This window comes from Akebia trifoliata, chromosome 14, assembly GCF_017979445.1.
Source record: "Akebia trifoliata isolate Shusen 1 chromosome 14, ASM1797944v1, whole genome shotgun sequence".
Taxonomy (NCBI): Eukaryota; Viridiplantae; Streptophyta; class Magnoliopsida; order Ranunculales; family Lardizabalaceae; genus Akebia; species Akebia trifoliata.
In genome coordinates this window covers 8818771-8841056 of record NC_141388.1, presented here as the reverse complement: position 1 = coordinate 8841056, position 22286 = coordinate 8818771, and the positions used below count along the sequence as shown (strand labels likewise).

The window sequence follows — 22286 nt, the reverse complement described above, 5'->3', positions numbered from 1 at the left end:
CATAAAATTCAAATTGATTTAGTTAATCTGTTTCTTAACAAACCTTGGAGTGGATCCTAACTTCATCAATTTGTGGCATTCAAAAGTATAAGATTTTTAAAAAAAATTGAAAAAAGCGATAAGTTTTCACAATTGAATTTTAATTTTAAATTTATGAGTTCGGTAGCCATCAGTTCACTTTCGATCAAGCTTAAAAAGGGTTTTTCTAAAAAAATTTCTATTAAGTTTTTACTATAATGGGCCGCACGTAACATTCCACCTGAGATGTGTACAACTTTTTTTTTCTTTTGAATCTAGGTTTTTCTATGAAATCTAGAAGGTTATGGTGTTGGATTGCCAATTTGATCGTCCATGTGGACGCAACGACCCGTACTAATACCTGAAATCTTACTAAGTTACTCATGCTATTTGATTTAACATTTTTATAACCAAATTTCAACGGTGAAAATTAGCTTTCGATATGTGAATTTTTCTTTCAAAGTTCTAAGATTTTTGTCCTTTATAACCCTGTGGCATCTAATCATATTTTTATATGCCACAAATCTTGCCTTTGAAACAACTTGTCAACTCATCTTTTTTATGGACGATACCGAGGCAACTCAAACTAGTCGTCTTGGTCTCAAACAGATTTAAAAACATGGTTACGATCCACTCCAAGCTATGTTAAGTATCAAACTAACTGCATCTTGAATTTTATGAAGTGGATCCCCGCTCCAAGGTTTGCTGGGTAGCAAATTTAACAAAGGTTTGCTGGGTAACAAATTTCATAAACTAAGGTTCCTTGGAGTTGTCAGAACTCTATGGGAGTTCCTGTAATAAAAGTGTAACTGTTACGTCCGCCGTCTAAGTTTCTCTCTTTCTTTCCGCTGCGTGACACTGACATCTTGCAAGACTTATACTAAAGTTCCACGGGCTCGAAATTATAACAAAGAAAAAGATAAGCAACATTACATAATATATATAGATATATATTTTTTCATAAAACATAACATTGATCACATTAAGGTACTTACGTACCACATGACGTGAAGAACTAGGAAAAACAACAATTACAATGGCACTAAACATGCCTTAGGGAAATTAAGGTACGTCACAGATATAGCTAGATAAGCTTAGGATAAGTTTTAAGTTTGAACTCTTAACCATTAGTAGAAACCTTAGTATGAGTGTTGGTGGATGTGATATTCTTAGATTCATTTCGCTTATTCACGGAGACCCCCATGCCAAAGGAGTTAGTGTGGGTAGACCATTCTGCACCACCATAGATAACTAAATTCCTGTCGCTCTGAAGAACCAGGACATAGTTACCCATCGACCTATGCCAAGTGTTAGAAGCCCATACTGCAATGTCTTTCTCGTTATAAATCACAAGATTCCCATCACTCTGCATTGCACAACGGCAAGTTCTCCCCTTACCCATCGTGTTAGAACTCCACACCGCGGCTCCGCGCTCATAAAGTACAAGATTGCAATCGTATTGCATTTTTAAGAAGTAATTACCAGAGTCAAGACTGGCCCCAGCACCTAGAGAGTTGGGGCTGTATAAAACATTATTGGGATAACCCTGAGCCTCACAGTAGTGTTGGTTGAGAGTGAGGAAGATGGAGAGGAGGAGAAAAGTAGAGATGAGCATGGATTTGGGAAGATGAGAAGAAATAGCCATATTTATTTCTCAAAGTTTGTTGTCTATGTGTGAGTGTGACTATAAGTTGGGGGGACGGGGGGACATTTATAGATGGGGAGAGGACTTTTCTAACCACATATTAATTTATTAATACATTCAGCTTACCTACACGTGTACAATTCTTAGTCTTGTTTTTTTTTTCTTCTCAAAGTTGGTTTTTTTTACAGGTCGTTATTTGTTCTGTTCTGTTCATCAAACTGGATTGACACACAACATACACGTGTACAATTCTAACTCTTGTTTTCTTTTTTCTTCTGAAAATTGGTTTTATTTTCTCGTTATTTGTTTTGTTCTGTTCATCAAACTGGATTGACACACAACATACACGTGAGTAACCAATTTGAAAATTGGTTTTATTTTCGGGTCGTTATTTGTTCTGTTCTGTTCATCAAACTGGATTGACACACAACTAAGAGTTGTTAGCTTTCCAATTATACCCCCCAATTTAAAGAGGTTTAATTGATTTGTTTAAAAGGCTAAATTTGTCCAAACCCCATTTTAAGGATTCTATGGATCATTATTGGGCCAAACACATTTGTTTGGGTGTAAAGCCCAATACTTAATGTGTGGATCACTTGAATTTGTTAGATTATGGGCTTTATCTACGAAAGCCCAAAACCCGAATTTGTAGGGAGCACGTACCCAGTTAATGGACTCAATTTGGATTTATGGGCCCAATTTTAATTTAAGGGACTTTCGTTAATTTGGAAAACGATGAAGACCCATTTCAATTTTGATGTCTACAAATGCCCCCTCAAGGATATATTGTCGGATGCGTAGTTAACGACAGTGTGTCCTTTGATTATATTCATCATGATTTGGTAAAGATAAACTTTTCTATTGATTTTTTTTTTATTTTGACATATTTGGTAAGGAATGATGACGGAGTCTCATTGAAACAAATAGTTTGAAGTTCGGACCCTATACTTAGAAGGTTAGGGCCCGTCACAAATTTGGCTTAGCAAATTGCTTTGGTAGTAGGTACGTGTCATATAAGAATTGGACTTAGATTCACTTAAGCCCATTAAAATGTTATTTGTACCCAATTACTTAATCCTCTAAGGTTGGGTGTGCCACGTACATGAGAAGTATGCAATCAAAGCCCTTGAGTTCTTATTTTTAAAGAACAAAACCCATTAAGATGTTTCTGTATTGACTTTTTGTTTTTTTTTTTTTATCATTCCAACTATCACAAACAGGCACGTACTTCTAACCTCCATTACTTTCAATTTGGGCAATGATTTGGGCTTTAGATGTATTGGGCCACCTCAACCACTTTCAATGTGGCAATGATTTGGGCTTTAGGTGTATTGGGCCATAAGGTGAGAAAATTGCTTGAGTAAGATTTGAATCTTACTAAGCTAGTAAGCCTAGCTTACTATCCTTTTTTTTTTACTGATTTTTTTTTTTACCACGCCTCTGTACTTCTTCTTCACGTCTCTGTTGTGTTCAGCCACTAAGACTCCCCTTCCTCTTCCAACTCTACTTCTTCTATTTTCTTATTTCCACTATTTCATCGGTAACTACTCGCAACGTCAACAAGCATATGTATGCATCTCTCTTCTTTTGATTCTACTCAAACACCAACAGATGGTTTAAGAAGGACTCCTCTTCTACACGCGGCTGTTGAAGTTCGTTCGAAATAAGAAAATTTTATTTATATATTTATTCTATATTCGATGAAGCTTTTCCACTTCATTCCAAATACCAACAGCCAGTTCAAGAAGGACTCTTCTCCTATGAATAGAGCACACGGCTGCTGTAGAGGGTTCTTCGTCTACTATTTGTATCGTCCTCTTTTTTCTTCTTTGCAGATTTTGATGAGGGAACATCAAGGGGGCAGCAACAACTTTAGTAAGATTTGAATTGTGATAAGTTAGTAAGCTTAGCTTACTTTCTATATATTTTTTTTTCACGTCTCTACACAATTTCTAGCACGTTGATCATTTAGCTTATCTCTTCTCTTTCTTTAACAAAACTTCACGAATCCTTCTCCTACTCCAACTCTTCTTCTTCAATCCTTTTCTAACACCACCTCTTCTTATCTATTTATTCCCTCTCCAATTCTTTTTTTATTTTTATTTTTTTTGTTGCGTCTTTGCACATCCGTGGGAACAAAGAGGTACCGAAGCAGCCAGCTTTAGTTCTTATTTCTTTTACAAGCAGGTAAGTTCATCTTCTTTCTTTTATAAAAAAAAAAGTCGGCAACATAGTAGTCCGCCACCACGCCGTGAAAGAACTCTTTCTCTTCCTTCTTTTTTAAGCAAAACAGGGGCTGCGACTTCCACCCACAAACGAATCATCGTACAGTCCATCTCTCTTACTCTGTTTACTCCAACAGCAAATACGAATAACAGATTTGATTCTACAACAACGTGTTCAATAATGGCTTCTACCACTTCTTTTTAAAAAAATAAAGCATCGGCTGTCGCGGGTTTGCGACTAGATATTGTAACACATCGTTTCTGTTTTGAAGAGAATTACCACAGGTATGCTTCGTTTCCTCTTCTCTTTTTCCCTTTTTTTATTTTTTTATTTTTTTATTTTATTTTTTTATTAATCCTTTTGCTGGTTTATTCCTAAACACAGGACTTGTAGTCTACAGATAGGTATTATATATATATATATATATATTGATTTGAAGAACCATGTATATTGTTTATATATATTTGAACCTCCATGATTGTGTAGCTTAATACCTATCCGTACTTGCCATACAAGGTGAATCAAAAACAAGTTTATTTTGATTTCATTCTCTTCCAGCCGAACCAAGGAGTTTTAGATCCAATCTCGAATCTGATTCGTCCCGGAGATGAATCATTGGTTGGTTTACACTAGATGGAATGCCATGCGACGACCCATTTGTCCAACTAGTTGGCTGACCTCTAAAGCAACTGTTTATCAGTAATGCTTAGGAGGGGATGACGTCAACCGGCTGACAAACGTCAACTGGCTTGCAGAATTATGGGACACAAGATTTATGCACGTAGAAGATCCATGCGACGAACCATTTGTCCAGCTAGCTGACTAACCTCTAAAGCAACTGTTTATCAGTAACGCTTAGGAGTGGATGACGTCAACTGGCTGACAAACGTCAACTGGCTAAGAGAAACGTGGTACGCAAGTTTTATGAATGTAGAAGATCCATGCGACGACCCATTTGTCCAGCTGGTTGGCTGACCTCTAAAGCAACTGTTTATCAGTAATGCTTAGGAGGGGATGACGTCAACTAGCTGACAAACGTCAACTGGCTTGCAGAATTATGGGACACAAGATTTATGCACATAGAAGATCCATGCGACGAACCATTTGTCCAGCTAGTTGACTAACCTCTAAAGCAACTGTTTATCAGTAACGCTTAGGAGTGGATGACGTCAACTGGCTAAAAGAAACGCGGTACGCAAGCTTTATAAATGTAGAAGATCCATGCGACGAACTATTTGTCCAGTTAGTTGACTAACCTCTAAAGCAACTGTTTATCAGTAATGCTTAGGAGTGGATGACGTCAACTGGCTGACAAACGTCAACTGGCTAAAAGAATCGCGATACGCAAGCTTTATGCACGTAGAAGATCCATGCGACGAACTATTTGTCTAGTTAGTTGATTAACCTCTAAAGTAACTGTTTATCAGTAATGCTTAGGAGTGGATGACGTCAACTGACTGACAAACGTCAATTGGCTAAAAGAATCGAGTTACGTAAGCTTTATGCACGTAGAAGATCCATGTGACGAACTATTTGTCCAGTTAGTTGACTAACCTCTAAAGCAACTGTTTATCAGTAACGCTTAAGAGTGGATGACGTCAATTAGCTGACAAACGTCAACTGGTTAGCAGCATCACAACGTCAATTGGCTGACAAACATCAACTGGTTAGAAAAATCATGCGACGAATCATTTGTCCAGCCGGTTGGCTAATCTTTGAAATCAGAGCATTATTGAGCATGATGATTTTTTTTACTCATACTCTTATGTATCTCTAATCAATGTGACCCTAATCTACTTTAATGAGACATATCACCCTCTTTTTTTTTTCCAGAGATGGCTAGAGACATTATTTCCAAAGGTTTAAAGAATAAGAACCATTCCAAACGGAACTTACCGCGTGAAGGTTGGGTAGATGATCCTGCAGATCCTTCTCAAAAGGGAAAATGACTTTGTTTTCCCCATGTTATGATAACCGATCGTTTAAGAAGAGGGAACATTTCATCTGTGGAGCTAAAGCTTGTTGTGCACACACCGATGACTGGTCATTTGAAAGCACAAGATACAGAAAGGGACACATCACTTGATATGACAGTTTTAAGTGAGTATCCTCCAACAGCTGACTTACTCCCTGGAGATGAGATTGATACAGAGCGTCAGCCATCTTTATGCCATCCTCCACATCATGACCAAACTCGTAATTGTCCACAAGCTATTTTGGCACAGAAAATCATGCAACGTTTCACTCGATGGGGTTCAGATATTGAACCTCGAGGCGACATTCGATATCTTAGTGGTTTTTGGGATTGGAGCTTGGACGTGAGCCATAAACTACAAAGCCGAAAGTCGACAACTTTCCTTAGTGAAGCAATATTTGCAGTTACTAAGGAGTACAGTCGTCCTAACGGCATGTATCGAGCTTTATGTGAGTTTTGGTGTCCCGAGACTAACACTTTTGTTACGGGTCGTGGGGAAGTTGGCATTTCTTTATGGGAAATGCAGAAGATTTCTGGGCTTTCTATCACGGGTGAGTATTATGAAGAGGTGGTGCCTAGTTTTGATGAACTCATGGGTTGCAACGGTGTTCTAGGTCTTCCTCTTTCTTGCCAGTATCTATTTAAGGCGTACGCTTTACTGATTTTTGAAAAGGGGAGTGACTGTGTTAGCCACAGTGAATGACTTGATTTCTGGTACACTAAAGCTGAACGGATTTCTAATCCTCGTCTGACAGTAGAATATAAGGAGAGAGCAAAATCATTTTACTTTGATCGTAGTGGCCGTCAGCATCCTAGAACAAAATTATGAAGACCTTTTTCTTCTCGAGTTACTTTGGCTAAAGGAGGTCGTAAAGAGGGAGAAAATCCATTTATCAGGCTCGGTTTTCCTGCAAATCAGAATGTTGAAGATGAAGCTATGACAGCTGCATACCTCTCCTTGTGGTTGTGTCATTTCGTTCTCCCCTGTGAGAATGGTGATCTTATTCGTCCAGGTACTTTCAAGGTGGCAGCATTGATGGCCGAGGTACTACGTTCAGCTTGGAGTTAGTTGACTAACCTCTAAAGCAACTGTTTATCAGTAACGCTTAAGAGTGGATGACGTCAATTAGCTGACAAACGTCAACTGGTTAGCAGCATCACAACGTCAATTGACTGACAAACATCAACTGGTTAGAAAAATCATGCGACGAATCATTTGTCCAGCCGGTTGGCTAATCTTTGAAATCAGAGCATTATTGAGCATGATGATTTTTTTTACTCATACTCTTATGTATCTCTAATCAATGTGACCCTAATACTTAATGAGACATATCACCCTCTTTTTTTTTTCCAGAGATGGCTAGAGACATTATTTCCAAAGGTTTAAAGAATAAGAACCATTCCAAACGGAACTTACCGCGTGAAGGTTGGGTAGATGATCCTGCAGATCCTTCTCAAAAGGGAAAATGACTTTGTTTTCCCCATGTTATGATAACCGATCGTTTAAGAAGAGGAACATTTCATCTGTGGAGCTAAAGCTTGTTGTGCACACACCGATGACTGGTGGTCATTTGAAAGCACAAGATACAGAAAGGGACACATCACTTGATATGACAGTTTTAAGTGAGTATCCTCCAACAGCTGACTTACTCCCTGGAGATGAGATTGATACAGAGCGTCAGCCATCTTTATGCCATCCTCCACATCATGACCAAACTCGTAATTGTCCACAAGCTATTTTGGCACAGAAAATCATGCAACGTTTCACTCGATGGGGTTCAGATATTGAACCTCGAGGCGACATTCGATATCTTAGTGGTTTTTGGGATTGGAGCTTGGACGTGAGCCATAAACTACAAAGCCGAAAGTCGACAACTTTCCTTAGTGAAGCAATATTTGCAGCTAGTAAGGAGTACAGTCGTCCTAACGGCATGTATCGAGCTTTATGTGAGTTTTGGTGTCCCGAGACTAACACTTTTGTTACGGGTCGTGGGGAAGTTGGCATTTCTTTATGGGAAATGCAGAAGATTTCTGGGCTTTCTATCACGGGTGAGTATTATGAAGAGGTGGTGCCTAGTTTTGATGAACTCATGGGTTGCAACGGTGTTCTAGGTCTTCCTCTTTCTTGCCAGTATCTATTTAAGGCGTACGCTTTACTGATTTTTGAAAAGGGGAGTGACTGTGTTAGCCACAGTGAATGGCTTGATTTCTGGTACACTAAAGCTGAACGGATTTCTAATCCTCGTCTGACAGTAGAATATAAGGAGGAGCAAAATCATTTTACTTTGATCGTAGTGGCCGTCAGCATCCTAGAACAAAATTATGAAGACCTTTTTCTTCTCGAGTTACTTTGGCTAAAGGAGGTCGTAAAGAGGGAGAAAATCCATTTATCAGGCTCGGTTTTCCTGCAAATCAGAATGTTGAAGATGAAGCTATGACAGTTGCATACCTCTCCTTGTGGTTGTGTCGTTTCGTTCTCCCCTGTGAGAATGGTGATCTTATTCGTCCAGGTACTTTCAAGGTGGCAGCATTGATGGCCCGAGGTACTACGTTCAGCTTGGTACCTCCACTTCTGTGTTGTTTATACAAAGGTCTAACTCAGACTTATTGGGGTATGAAAACACAGAAAGTTGTAGGTGCCTCCACGAGTTATTGTCCCCTTCATTACTTATTTGGGTGGGTTGGACTTCATTTTCCTCGGGGAGTATTTGGTAGCATTGATGCTGACTTTGGACCTCCGTATTTGGTTCGCACAGCTGGTGTTTCCAACTCATACTTTTATTGGGAAGATAGTGCTAAAGATGCAAGGAATCTGATAAGAACCATGGATTCTAGTGATTTTAAATGGTATCCGGAAGAGATTTGGCCGCCAAAAGGTCATAGAAGGATGCGGACTGATGATGGTGATGATCCTTCTGAAATTCAAGCTTTCATGATAAGCTGTCGTCCTGGATTTGTTATGTTTCGATATGGTGATGTTTACGAGGTGGAAATGTATAGCCCTCACAGGTTTGCTCGTCAACAAGGCTTTCGTCAACGTATCCCTGGAACTCCGATTCCTTTCACAAGATCCGTGGATGGGATAGAGTTATACAGTTTATGGTTGTCTTTGACTCAGACCAAAAGTCGAGTCAATTTTTTTATTCCTCCAAAAGTGCAAGACATGAACCGGCAATTTGATAAGAGTTATAGGGATTGGTGGGTTCAAGATGTACTACCTCATTTGGATGCCCTTGATTTTCGTCTTCTTGAAGATAGCGTCTCCGTTCCGAACTTTAATTTTGATGAAAGAAAAGGATTTGAAGATCGTGAGGCACGTCGTGCAACCGAACGACCAACGACTACGAACAGAACAGAACAACATCAACATTCTTGGGGTAGATGTAGAACAAGTTGTTCATAAATCAAGTCCCGTTAGTTCTTTGAAGCCTGTTGTTCAGACTAAGCCTAAAATACGAGTGTGACTCCGGATAGGCAAGAAGCTGAAGCTGAGAATGATGTGTCTCCTAGGAAGGTAACTTTACACACTTTTTCCTTTCTTAGAAATTTCATGTTTTTTTTAAATGTATAATCTTTTGTGATTTAATTGATCTCGCAGAATCATCAACCAATATACATTCCATTGCCGATTTGTTCGCCTCAGAAGATTTTCCAATCTTCCCTGCCTTCTCGGGTATGGGAGATGTTTTGAATGTCAGTCATCTTAGTAGAGGGCTTTCGAAATTGATTGCTACTGAAGACCCCTCAAAGAGTGATGGGGATGAGGTTTCTTCATGTCCTCGTCAAAATTCTCATGGCATTTCATCAACTTCAACTACACATACGGCTCCTACCGCATTGGCTTTACCTACTTCTAATAAGTTGGTTGATTCATCTGTGATTGTTCCGAAGTCACGTGGAATGCTTACTATTTCTACCCAAACTCGACAAGCTTCTTACATGATAGTGACATCGACTTATGCGTTCAACAAGCATTACATAGAGCTCGTGATGAATTCCTTCGATCTAGGGTTGAGTTGATGCTCAATATTGGCTTTTCCAACCTAAGAGAATGGCAATCACTTCATATGCCGGCCATCATCTCTTCTCTCAAGAATGCTTTCAGAACTGATCCTATGCCTTTTGCTAACTTCTTCGAATCACTTATAACTGGAGTAGAAGCGTATCTTTCAAGACGAGAGAAGGCTTTATCATCTTTGTCAGCAGATGATAGGGATCTTCAGCTATCTGTCTTGGATCAGGAAGCTCAACTAAAACGTCAATCAGTGGATAGTTTACGTACGCAACTGACTGAAGTTAAAGATAAAGAAGTTGAACTGACTAAACGAGAAGTTGAGATAGAAATCGAGTTGACTCAAATCAGAGAAATGCTACCACAGGTCGCTGCTTCTAAAGAATCTCTTAATACTCAAGTTCAGGAAGAGGAGGAGGCTCTACTTACTGTTGAAGCGGAGTGTACTCGCTTATCTAATGCTCCAATCATTGATGATGATGAAATAGCTGCTTGTGAAGCCGAGAGAGAGTCTTTGAAGAAGAAGTTTTGGAACCTTACTTCTTTATATTAAGTTTTATTTATTTATTTATTTTTTACTGTATAGGACTTAGAAAATTATATCATTGTTCACTTCATTTGAAATTAATAAAATTCCCCCTTTTCCTTATACGAGTATATCTTTTTTTTTTTGATGTGGTTGAACCTGAAGTAACTTTACAGGCTGCCTACGTACCCAAAAACGGGATCAAACCATAACGTAGTTCAGATGGATGCTCTAAGTTTTGCCTAGATCGCCCTCTCGGGTTTTCAATCTAGCGAGCTCAATTCTTTTTTTTTTTTTGGACCGTTCACAGTTTTAACTCATGCGGGTCAGGAGTATCATGTAGTTTAAACTCGTACGATAATGAGCATTGTCAAACAGTTTAGGCTCGTGCCGGGGAGCATTGTCAAACAGTTTAGGCTCGTGCTGGGGAGCATTGTCAAACAGTTTAGGCTCGTGCTGGGGAGCATATTCTTTCAAGCATAGTATCTTTTGAGGAATTTACCGTTAATTGGGCCAAGACGTAACCCTTCTGGTGTTAAAAGAAGATATGCACCATTAGTGTATACTTCTTTTACTACATGAGGCCCATCCCATTTCGGATCAAACTTCTTTCCAGAACGGTGTGAGAGGATGATGGGTCGTTGTACAGCGAGAACTAAATCGTCAACTTGAAAAGAACGTGGTCGAACTTTCTTATTGAACGCACGTGATAAACGGGCTTGGTAACACTCTAGTCGTTGTTGTGCTTCCAATCTCTTTTCGTCCAAGGCTTCAAGTTCAGCCAGACGTAGCTTGGCATTCTCATCATAAGTTAGACCTTCTTGGATTGCAATTCTTAATGAAGGTATCTGACATTCCAAAGGGAGAACAGCTTCAACTCCATAAACCAATGAGTAAGGTGTAGCTTGTGTGGAGGTGCGGTATGAGGTTCTGTATGCCCATAATGCTTCTCCAATTCGTTCATGCCAATCCTTTTTCGATTTTGAGACAACCTTCTCAAGAAGCTTGCAAAGAGTTTTATTGAAGGCTTCGGCGAGTCCATTTGCTGCAGCGTTGTACATTGTAGAACATCTCTGCTTAATGTTGAACTTCATGCAGAATTGATCCATCAGCGTATTGCTAAAAGATTTCCCATTATCTGTCATGATATATCGTGGAATGCCGTAACGGAAGACGATATTACTTTTGATGAAGTCAACTACCGTTTCTTTCTTGACCTCTCGAAGGGGAACTGCTTTTGCCCACTTAGAAAAGTAATCTGTTGCGGCGAGGATATAGAGATGTTGCCTTGAAGATTTTGGGAGTGGTCCAACGACATCAAGTCCCCACCCGGCAAAGGGCCAAGATGCGATTGTAGGATGCAATGGCTCCGGTGGTTGACGAATGTAATCTCCATGAAATTGACAAGCTTTACACCTCTTCGCATGGTTTAAAGAATCTTTCACCATAGTTGGCCAGTAAAATCTCATCCTCTTCAGACTGTGATGGAGTTTCAGCCCTGACTGATGTGAACCGCACACTCCAGAGTGTGCTTCTTCTAAAGCATCTCGGATTTCATCATCTCCGAGACATCTCATTAAGATATCGTCGAAAGAGCGACGGTATAACTTATCGTTGAAATATAAAAATTGAGGTGCCCTACGACGTATTTCGTCGTCTGGCAGCTTCCCATGCTGTAGATAGTCGATAAGTGGCTGTCTCCAATCTTTGACTTCGGCTATTTCCATGATGTTTGCTTCATGCGACTCGCAATTTTCTTCTATCAAAGGAGGTAGTACCCACCTATGGCAGATAGGGATACTCATTGTCTCTCCCTCTGGCATAGCCAAACTTGCAGCAAGACTAGCTAAAGCGTCAGCCTGCTTGTTTTCGGCTCTTGGTATGTGCTTGATGATGGTATCTTCAAACTGACTTAGAAGTTGTGTAGCATACTGGTGATAAGGTACCAATTCATGTTTTCGAACGTCATACTCCGTTGAGAGTTGATTGATGACAAGTTGTGAGTCCCCATACACATAGAGTTGGTGTAACTTCATCTCTAGCCCGAGTTCTAAACCAATTATCAACGATTGATATTCTGCAACATTGTTTGAACATAGTTTCGTCAAGACAAACGAGAATGGCAATACTTCATTTTGTGGGGTGATAAAAATTACACCTGCCCCCGCTCCATCTCTTCTAGCTGCGCCATCAAAGAACATTCTCCAAGCTGGAAGCACATCAATAGAGAATACTTCTTCGTCGGGCAAGTCGTAAGACAATTCCCATTCAGCCGGAATAGGATGATCAGCAAGAAAATCGGCTAACGCCTGCCCTTTTATAGCCTTTTGAGGGATGTAAATAATTTCAAATTCTGATAAGAGAAGGGCCCATTTAGCTAGTCTTCCCGACAAGACTGGCCTTGTCATGATGTACTTGAGTGGATCAGCTCGCGCAGTGAGTCGAATTGTGTGCGACAACATATAGTGCCGGAGTTTCTTTGTGGCAAAGATGAGCGCTAAACATGTCTTCTCAATGGGTGAATAATTTACTTCTGCTCCAACAAGAGTTCGACTCAAGTAGTAGAGTGCACCTTCTTTTCCTTCATCATTTTCTTGAGCCAACAATGCTCCTAGTGACATTTCTTGTGCACTAATATAGAGAATCAGTGGCCTTTCAGGAATTGGTGCAGAAAGAACGGGAGGCTTGAGAAGATACTCCTTGATGCTTTTAAGAGCATTCTCACAAGCTTCATCCCATTCAAATGATGTATCTTTCTTCATCAATCGACTGAAGGGATGACAACGCCCAGCTAAGTTTGAGATGAATCTACGAATGTAGGCAAGTCGACCTTGTAAACTTTTGAGTTCATGAATGTTCTTTGGTGCTGGCATTTTTTGAATGGCTTCAATTTTATTTCGGTCGATTTCAATACCACGATGTCGAACCACGAATCCCAAAAATTTACCTGAGGTAACTCCAAAAGCACATTTTAATGGATTCATCTTGAGCTGATACCGCCGTAATCTGTCGAAGGTATCACGTAGATGTTGTAAGTGATCTTCTCTTTTCTTGGACTTTACTACTAGGTCATCAACGTAACATTCGACTTTGTCATGTAGCATGTCATCAAAGATTTTCTGCATAGCTCGCTGGTAAGTGGCACCAGCATTCTTAAGTCCAAAAGGCATAACTTTGTAACAATATATACCTTTTGGGGTACGAAAGGCTGTAAGCTCCTCGTCTTTTGGCGACATTCGAATTTGATTGTAACCAGAAGATCCATCCATGAAAGACAAAGCTTCATGTCCTGTGGTTGCATCAACCATAAGTTCTATGATTGGAAGTGGAAAATCGTCTTTTGGACATGCATTATTCAAGTCGCGAAAATCGACACATACTCGAATTTGTCCATTCTTCTTTCTTACCGGAACTATGTTGGAAATCCAGGTTGGATATTTTACTTCTCGGATGAAGCTAGCTTCTATCAACTTGTTGACCTCTGTCTCAATTTGTGGTATCAACTCTGGTCGAAAACGACGTTGTGCCTGTTTTATTGGGCGAACTCCGTGTTTAACTGCGAGCTGATGAACAGCGATCTTCGGATCAAGTCCTGGCATTTCTTTGTAAGTCCAAGCAAATACATCTCTATACTCTTGTAGCAACTTGAGGTACTCAGATTCTTCATGCTGGTTTAGAAGAGTACTGACGAACGTGGGTCGCGGCTCTTCAATTGTCCCAAGATTTATTTCTTTTAGTCGTCGACAGTGGCCTGTCCGCCTTCTTCAAAGATCGGTGGAGCACTTTCGAGTTCTTCATCTGACGAAGTAGAATTTTCTTCAGGGAATTCCTCAATGGTAATATGATTTACAGAAACAACATCTTCAGAATTGTTTGTTCCAACAGCTGAAGTTTGGTTGTTACCCGTTTGGTTTGTGAGGATGATGGTGCGTCACTTCACAATCAATGCATCTGATATCGAGACTTCTAAAGCTGCTTGTCGTTTCATGCGAGATGGAATAGCGCTATGCAAGCCACTACTATCTTTATGATCCACATGTTTATTCATTGGCTTAGGTTGATGTCGTGATTCTCTTCGTATTTTTACTCCAACCTTTTGACCAAGTCTAGATAGAGCAGACGCACGAGATTTATGAATTTTTACATCATGACGATCATCTAAAGCATCCAATCGATCAAATACCGACGTGGTCGAGATGTGGCCACCAATTCGATCAAAGACCGATATTCGTGAAATTGGTGTTTCTTCTACAGACTCATCGATGACCTCTACTGTAGTATGTTGTGAAGAAGCCGTCTTCATCTTAGAAATTTTGATTGGAGCCTCTGACGTATAACCTAGTCCCGCTCGTGTGAATGAAACTTTTTCTCCAGCTCGAACGAGTTTGACTTGTGTTGCAGTCAAACCATGAATTTGATCAGTTGGTAGTAGTTCGCCCAATCGTACGGGTTCACCTTTTCCATAACCAGCAATTTCGAATAACTTTGAAGTTTTAGGACCGAACCAACTTTCAGACTCAACCTTCGCGATGCTGTTCGTGATTGATGTAGCTGGGATAATACTTTTCACGGGTGTCCTTACTACGTAAGATTTTTGGAGAGGTGTAACCGGAAAGGTTAACTCTTCTTTCAACGTCTCCAATTCGATTTTAGAGACAGAAGGTTTGGTCTTTGAAGAAATCTCTTCGAAAGGTGATTGTCCCGGCTTCCGTCTCGATTGCGGCACGTAACGAAGCATTGGGGTTGGCAACACAATTGTGGATGACGCGTCTACCATTGATTGACTCACCTTGACCTGTTGAGTTTCTGGTTCTTGTTTCTTACTACGTTCTTTCTGAAGTGGAAGACCAGGAAAAATTTCCTCGGCATCCTTCATAGTATGCTTTCCTTTGTCGGTTTTTTGCTTACTAGAAGGAGGTACCGAAACTGGAAGTGCTTCTTGAATGACATCCCCTCCAACATAAAATTTCGTATCTGCAAAATACGTTTCTACCTTGTCAAACGGTTGATCTTCGACTATTACACGTTTCTGTACACCATCTTGGTAATACTTGAAGCATTGATGTAACGTGGATGGTACTACCCCAGTTTCATGCAGCCACGGTCGGCCGAGAAGCAAGTGATATGAAGTTTTACAATCAATCACGTGGAAGAGCGCTGTGGACTCCAACTCTACGATAGAAAGCTTGACTCTTATCATGCCAATCGCTCTTTAACCTCCTAAGTTGAAACCTTGAATCATCAACTTACTGCGAGCAAGTTGATCCGATGAAATGCCAACTTGTTTCATAGTACGAATTGGCATGATGTTGACCGCAGAACCACAATCTAAGAGGATTCTTTGAATTTTAGTTTCCCTTACATAACCTGTAACATAAAGAGGCCTATTGTGAGGTCGAGACCCTAATTGGATATCCTCATCAGTAAAGGTGATTGTGGCCATACACATACTGTCTTGTTGTGGATTTATGTCAGGTTGAACTTCTTTTTTTGAATCAGTCGAGCTTTGCTTTGAAGTAAGCTGAACTTTTTGGAATTCACTGGACAAATCCAAGTCGACTTGCGAATCTTCTATTTCGAAGTGCTATTGTCTTTGTCAAGTCTCTGGTCTCCATTACAGGAAGATCCAGGATGTTCTTCTGATCTACTATCGATATTATCTTCAAGCACCTCCGCTTCCACTTGATGACATGAAACCGTGCAGACTTCCTTTAAGAGCTTCCTTGGTAAGAATTCTAAAAGAGTAACAGGCACACGGGGAGGTTGTTGAAAGATGTCTTCAGGGTCTGCGGGTGGAACTCGGAAAGCCTTCTTCTTTGTTGCTCTCTTTCGTTTCTTTGACCCTGTACTTGGTTTTGACTTTCTTCTCTTTCTCTTTGGCTTCGAAATAGAAGGAGTCGGCACATATGTAGGACGTCTTTTTCGACGAGTGACAACTGTCCACCCTTCATCATCAACTGAAGCAGACTCTGAGATGTCTGACTTTGATTTTGAAGCCGAATGAGATTGTAATCCTTGTTGAAGTGAAGTGGGAAAGGTGATGATTTTTCTTTGATGTGGCCTTGCCCCCAGCGTGGGATGGGCCTTTTCAACATCAAAATGTACGGACATGAGTTGTGATGGTTTAGGTAAAATTTTGGTGATCTGAGGAGATGGAATCTGCGTAGCATACTGACTTGTCAAGAATATTGGATCAAAAGATCCAAATGTGACAGATGTCATGTTGGAAGTAGCAACATTTTCGGCACAGTCAAGTTCAATTTTCCCTTGACGTGCCAAATCCATGATTTTCTCCTTGAAGACGAAACATTTTTCAATTGGGTGACTAATCACCCTGTGATAACGACAATACCTCGGATCATTCTCGCGACCTGCTTCTTCGGGTCGCTTGGGTATTGGAAGTTCGATGAGCTTTAACTTCAGTAGCTCTTCGAACATGCCCAAGACATCAGCATCAGGAAAAGGGTATTCTTTTGCCTCAAGCTCTTTGAGAGTTTTCCAGGCTTTTTCTTTTTCTTGTGTTGAATCAACTCGTGGCTGATCTTCTCTTCTTTTACCTGTGATTTTGACAGGTTTGCTGGTAGTGGTGGATAAGACTTCCTTAGTTTTGAAGGACTTGCCATCCTTCTTTTCTTGCCTTCGAGGCTCGCTTGGTCGTGGAGTCTGATGCACAGCTATACTCTGCTCCATGTCGTGGGCTCGAGTAGCAAGCTCTTCGAAAGTGTGTGGCTTGATTCCTTTCAAGATGTAAAGGAGTTGCCAGTGCATCCCTTGAACACACATCTCGATAGCAGAAGATTGGGAGAGTCGATCCATGCAGTTGAGGGAAAGATTTCTCCATCGCTCGATGTACTCGATAACTGGTTCATCTTTTCTTTGTTTGACGGCAGCGAGCTCCACCATACTTACTGTTCTTCTAGTGCTGTAGAAGCGGCCGAGGAACACTCTTTCAAGTTGATCCCAACTATCTATTAAGTTGGGTTCCAAGTCAGTGTACCAATCGAATGCATTGCCTCGGAGGGAACGAACGAATTGTTTCACCATGAAATCACCGAATGTACCGGCGTTGTTGCAAGTTTCGATGAAGTGGGCAATATGCTACTTTGGATTGCCTTTTCCTTCGAACTGTTGGAATTTTGGTGGTTGATATCCTGCCGGAAGATGCATTTGTTCGATGCGTTGAGTGTAGGGTTTGGAGTAAACCAATGAGGATTGTGGCATACCCCCATACTGAGCACGAATGGTGTCAGTAATCATTGCTTGCAGTTGTTGGACAGAAAGCGAGGCAACAGACCCTTGTGGTGGATCTCGAGTAGCTTTTCGTGAACCAGAATAATCTGCCCGTTGTTCCTCTTCATGCGGAGCCATGTATGCTTCAGGGGTGAATCCTGGAGGATGGGAAGGTCCGGCACTCGATTCATTCTCCTTGTCTTTATGCTCCAAACGGCTGGCGAGAGTTGCAATTTGAATGTCTTTGTCTTCCATTGCTTTTGTTAATTTGTTGATGGTGTCTGCCATTTGGGCAACTTGTTCCTCCATTGTTAACGCTCCAGCTGTCATCACTGCTCTGATGGATGTGTGAGTTTGTGACGGAGAAGTGATCGATAAAGATCTAGATGATCCCTCGCTTGACTTCGAATCAGATCCAGAATCTGACGAGTCGTCTTCTACCATGTCCGCCCACGATTCTTTCGTGGTAAGTGTCGTTTTCGTGGCACGTTTCTTGGAGTGATGCTGGAGAGGCTCCATTAGCTTGATTCCACCAGTCTTTGTCTTTGTTCGTGTCACATGATGATCGCGACTAGTAACTTGATCAGATTCAAGATTGGAAGAAAGGGTTTTCTTGCCTTTCTCATTAGTGGCAGATGCGATAGCGTTGACGTTGCGAGATGCCATTGATGCTTTAGGTGATGTTCTTGCAGTTGACTGAAAGATGAGAGGTTGAGATCGTCCCACCGGGCGTGCCAGAAATTTGTCGACAATAAATTTCAAACGGATCTACCTCGAGATCCGTGAAATAAGATCGCAAATGATTTTGTTGATTTTTGATGAAATGTGGATACAGATCTCAGTGTTTCCTCTGATTAACAGTCAAGTACAAAGATAGTGATGATGATGTATGTAGCTTTTCTTCTCTCCGAGCTTCGCGCTTTATCGGCTGAGAAGGTTGCTTGGGCGGTGGCTTTGTTTTGTGCTTGATCTTCTGTAGAGGCTTCTTCTCTCCGGGCTTCGCGCTTTATCGGTTAAGAAGGTTTTCTTGGCTTCCGGAGAAGGGCTTTATGCTTGATCTTCTCTTTAGTCGGAGTCCGGATCTCTGAAGAACCTTGCTTTGTCTCTGGAGGAGGGCTTGAGAGCTTCTTCTTCTCTAGAGGGAGAGCTTCTGTCTTCTGAGAGAAAGTGATCCAGATCCCCTCTCAATGAGAGAGGCTCTTGTATTTATAGACTTAAAATAATTTAGCTTTCCAATTATACCCCAATTTAAAGAGGTTTAATTGATTTGTTTAAAAAGCTAAATTTGTCCAAACCCCATTTTAAGGATTCTATGGATCATTATTGGGCCAAACACATTTGTTTGGGTGTAAAGCCCAATACTTAATGTGTGGATTACTTGAATTTGTTAGATTATGGGCTTTATCTACGAAAGCCCAAAACCCGAATTTGTAGGGAGCACGTACCCAGTTAATGGACTCAATTTGGATTTATGGGCCCAATTTTAATTTAAGGGACTTTCGTTAATTTGGAAAACGATGAAGACCCATTTCAATTTTGATGTCTACAGATATATATATTTGGAAAACTCTCACAATGCCAACGTATCCAACTACAAGAGAGTATAATAACTTTCTATTTTTTATAAACACCTTAATAATAGTAAAACATGTTTTTTGAAATAAGCAGAATAACTGTTAAAAACATTTTTAGGGGCCTTCTCAAATTGTAGGGCGTTAGGGGATTGACTAAGTGGCCTTATGCTTGAGCTGGTCTGAAAACTGTTTGAAGTAGATTATTTAAGAGAGATATTATTGTCACACCAACTTTTACTAATGCCACACCAATTTTTATGTAAATCACCAAAGAATTGCACATAGTTGATGTGGCTTACTTAAACAATGACAAATGCAATGATAAGGTATCATTTTATTGTTTTAGTAATTCAATAGTTAAAAAATTTCTTAAACTTGAGTATGAGAGTATCTATTTTCAACGACCCACCCAAGTAGACTAGAAGCTGTCTGAATCAACATTGAAGTTCATGTGATAAAAAAAAAAAAAGAACACGAAAGTTACTTTGAAATAAATTACTTATAGAATTAACTATGGAAAATTTATCAAAATATGCATCGAAATTCGATTAATTCCCAAAATGATGTACTATTGAAACTAATTTAAAAAATGGTAATGTGCCATTTTTGGAAATAATTTTCTTTTAGGAAATCGACAAAAAATAAAATGAATAGTGTTTTGATAAATTTTTGCACCAAAATACCCTTTTCTCTCTCTTCTTCCTCTACTACTTTAATTTCAAACTAAAGGTTAGTAGGATCTTGTCGATACTTTATAAAATAATACTTTTATCTAATGTCGACAAAACCTTATTGACAATGTATAAATTATATTCTAATACAATGTCAATAGGGTTTTGTTGACACTATTTAAAATAATATTCTAATCTAGTGTCAACACGATCCTATGGACATAAAATCAAAAATCAAATTCTGGTACAATGTCAACAAGGTCTTAATAGCATCAATTTGTGGCATTCAAAGGCATGATCTGATATCATAAGATTATGAGAATAAAATTGGAAGGACTTTGATAAATTAAAAAAGTTACTTTTCACTATTAAATTTTGGTTATAAATTTGGGAGTTCGGTAGCTCCTTATATTGATAATTTCATCATAACAACTAAGAAGTCTTCTAGAATATTTAAAAAAAAAAAAACTACTTTCCTAATCTATTTATGATAGAGTAACAAATTTTTAATCTTATTAATTATAGCTCAATTTGGACATTTTCTAAGCATTTCTAATTATAACCTACAAAATAAAAATGAATTTAAATAAAAATAAATTTTTTAAAACAAATTAAAACCTAAGAAGGAGTGGTACTCTAAAATTAATTATGAAATAAAAATCCTACTACAACTAGAAAATAGAAACAAACACTACCAAAAAAAAATGCAAAATAGGAACAGACGTTTAAAACGGCATTAAGCCGCTTTTATTTAAAAACGGTATTACACCATTTTATATTTTTACAACCGTTTTATTCGCATTTTAAAACCATTTTATTTGCATTTTAAACGTCCCTGTCTGTCTGTCTCTCTGTCAGCCATTCTCTCCCTCTCTCTCTCTCTCTCTTGATCGAACTCGGTCTCATCTCTCTCTCAGTCGCTCTCGATCGACCTCTTAGTCGCTCTCTCAGTCTTTCCCTCGATCGATCTCTTGATCTCATCTCTCTCAATCGCTCTTCGATCGACCTCTCATCACCTCACACGACAAGCCAGGAACTCTTCGAGTAGCAATCCCATCTTGGATTTGTCCAAAATCTTAAGATTCCAAATTCTCAGTGAGGAAGAAAGATTGTTCGAAAAAAAAATAATCCATTCTTTCTTTCGATCGATTTCAGAACCGGAGTTCAAATATTTCGTGTTCGACAATGGGAAGGGGGAAATTCATGGGAAAACCTACAGTTCGAAGGCACTTCTCAACTCCCGAAGAGATGCGTAAGATCTCTCTTTCTCTCTCTCTCTCTCATTATTTCTTCGATTGAGATTTTTAGGTTTTTCTTGTTTAATTTGAGTTCTGGTGTACTTTTAGATCTAAATTGATGACTGTTTTTTAATTCTGTTAAAATAAAAAAATTTAATTCTATTGAAGTAATCTTAGTTGAACAAAATATTCAAACTCAACAACCTTGAATTAAATTATCATCAGAGTCATCTAGGAATCAAGAAATTCTATGAAACTTGAACAATTCGGATTTGATTTAATACGGAAATTAGGAATCCAGTAGACTTCTTACTAAGATGTACTCATGTATTAGACCTATGTTAACTGGTTCATTCGGTTCACTCGGTTTGAATTTGGGTTTGTAGTTCACATTTTGTTGGGGGGTAGGCAGAGATAATTTGTTTCTTGGTCCATTTAGGTTCAATTCGCTAATTTTGTTTGCTTGTTCATATATATATGTATATATGCTGTTTAATAAATAGAAATCTGTCCAACTGATTGAATTGGGTTCTGACTAGTTGAGCAAAATTTCCGTTTGGTTATTGGTCTGGTTTTCATAACCTTGTGTATGACTATGTATATATTACAATGGTAACATATGTTAGGCATTATCCCTAGCTTATTATGTGATAATGCGAGTCACACAAGTTCAACACACTATCGGGATTTGTAAATCACATGAGAAACTCATTACTATGACCTGGCACTAAGTGTGTGTTTGGTAACACTTCTGAAGTTTGAATGGAGGTGGTTCACCTTTTAAATTTAGAATTTAGAAGCTTTATTTCTGTTAGTTTGGTTCTAGATTTCAGAACCGAAATTCAAAACTTTTGAACCAACGATTGGCGGGGGACACTGGATGAAACTTCTGAAGTCTGATTTCTAGTTTCCTGACTTCAGACTTTAGAAGTGTTGCCAAACATTGCCTAATAGTATCTTTTTGTTAAAAAATCTTGAACTTTTATTTAGAAAAACGAGATATGGATCCTGAAATGGTTTTCCTTGTGAGGAGTTGGTATTTTACGTGGGAAATGTTCTTTTAGGTGCCTTCATGGCCCTGTAGACTTTGTAGCTTTTTTGTACATCATTTGTAGCTATATGCTTTTGTAACTAGAGGTGTTTCCCTTTTTTTGTTCTCTTAATATAATAC

At 39.4% G+C, this 22286-nt stretch overlaps 1 pseudogene; it reads right to left on the bottom strand.

Moving 5' to 3' along the window:
- Positions 1–1138: 1138 nt before the first annotated feature.
- On the bottom strand, positions 1139–1663 carry LOC147386053 (mannose-specific lectin pseudogene; annotated as a pseudogene).
- Between the last annotated feature and the right edge of the window lie 20623 nt (positions 1664–22286).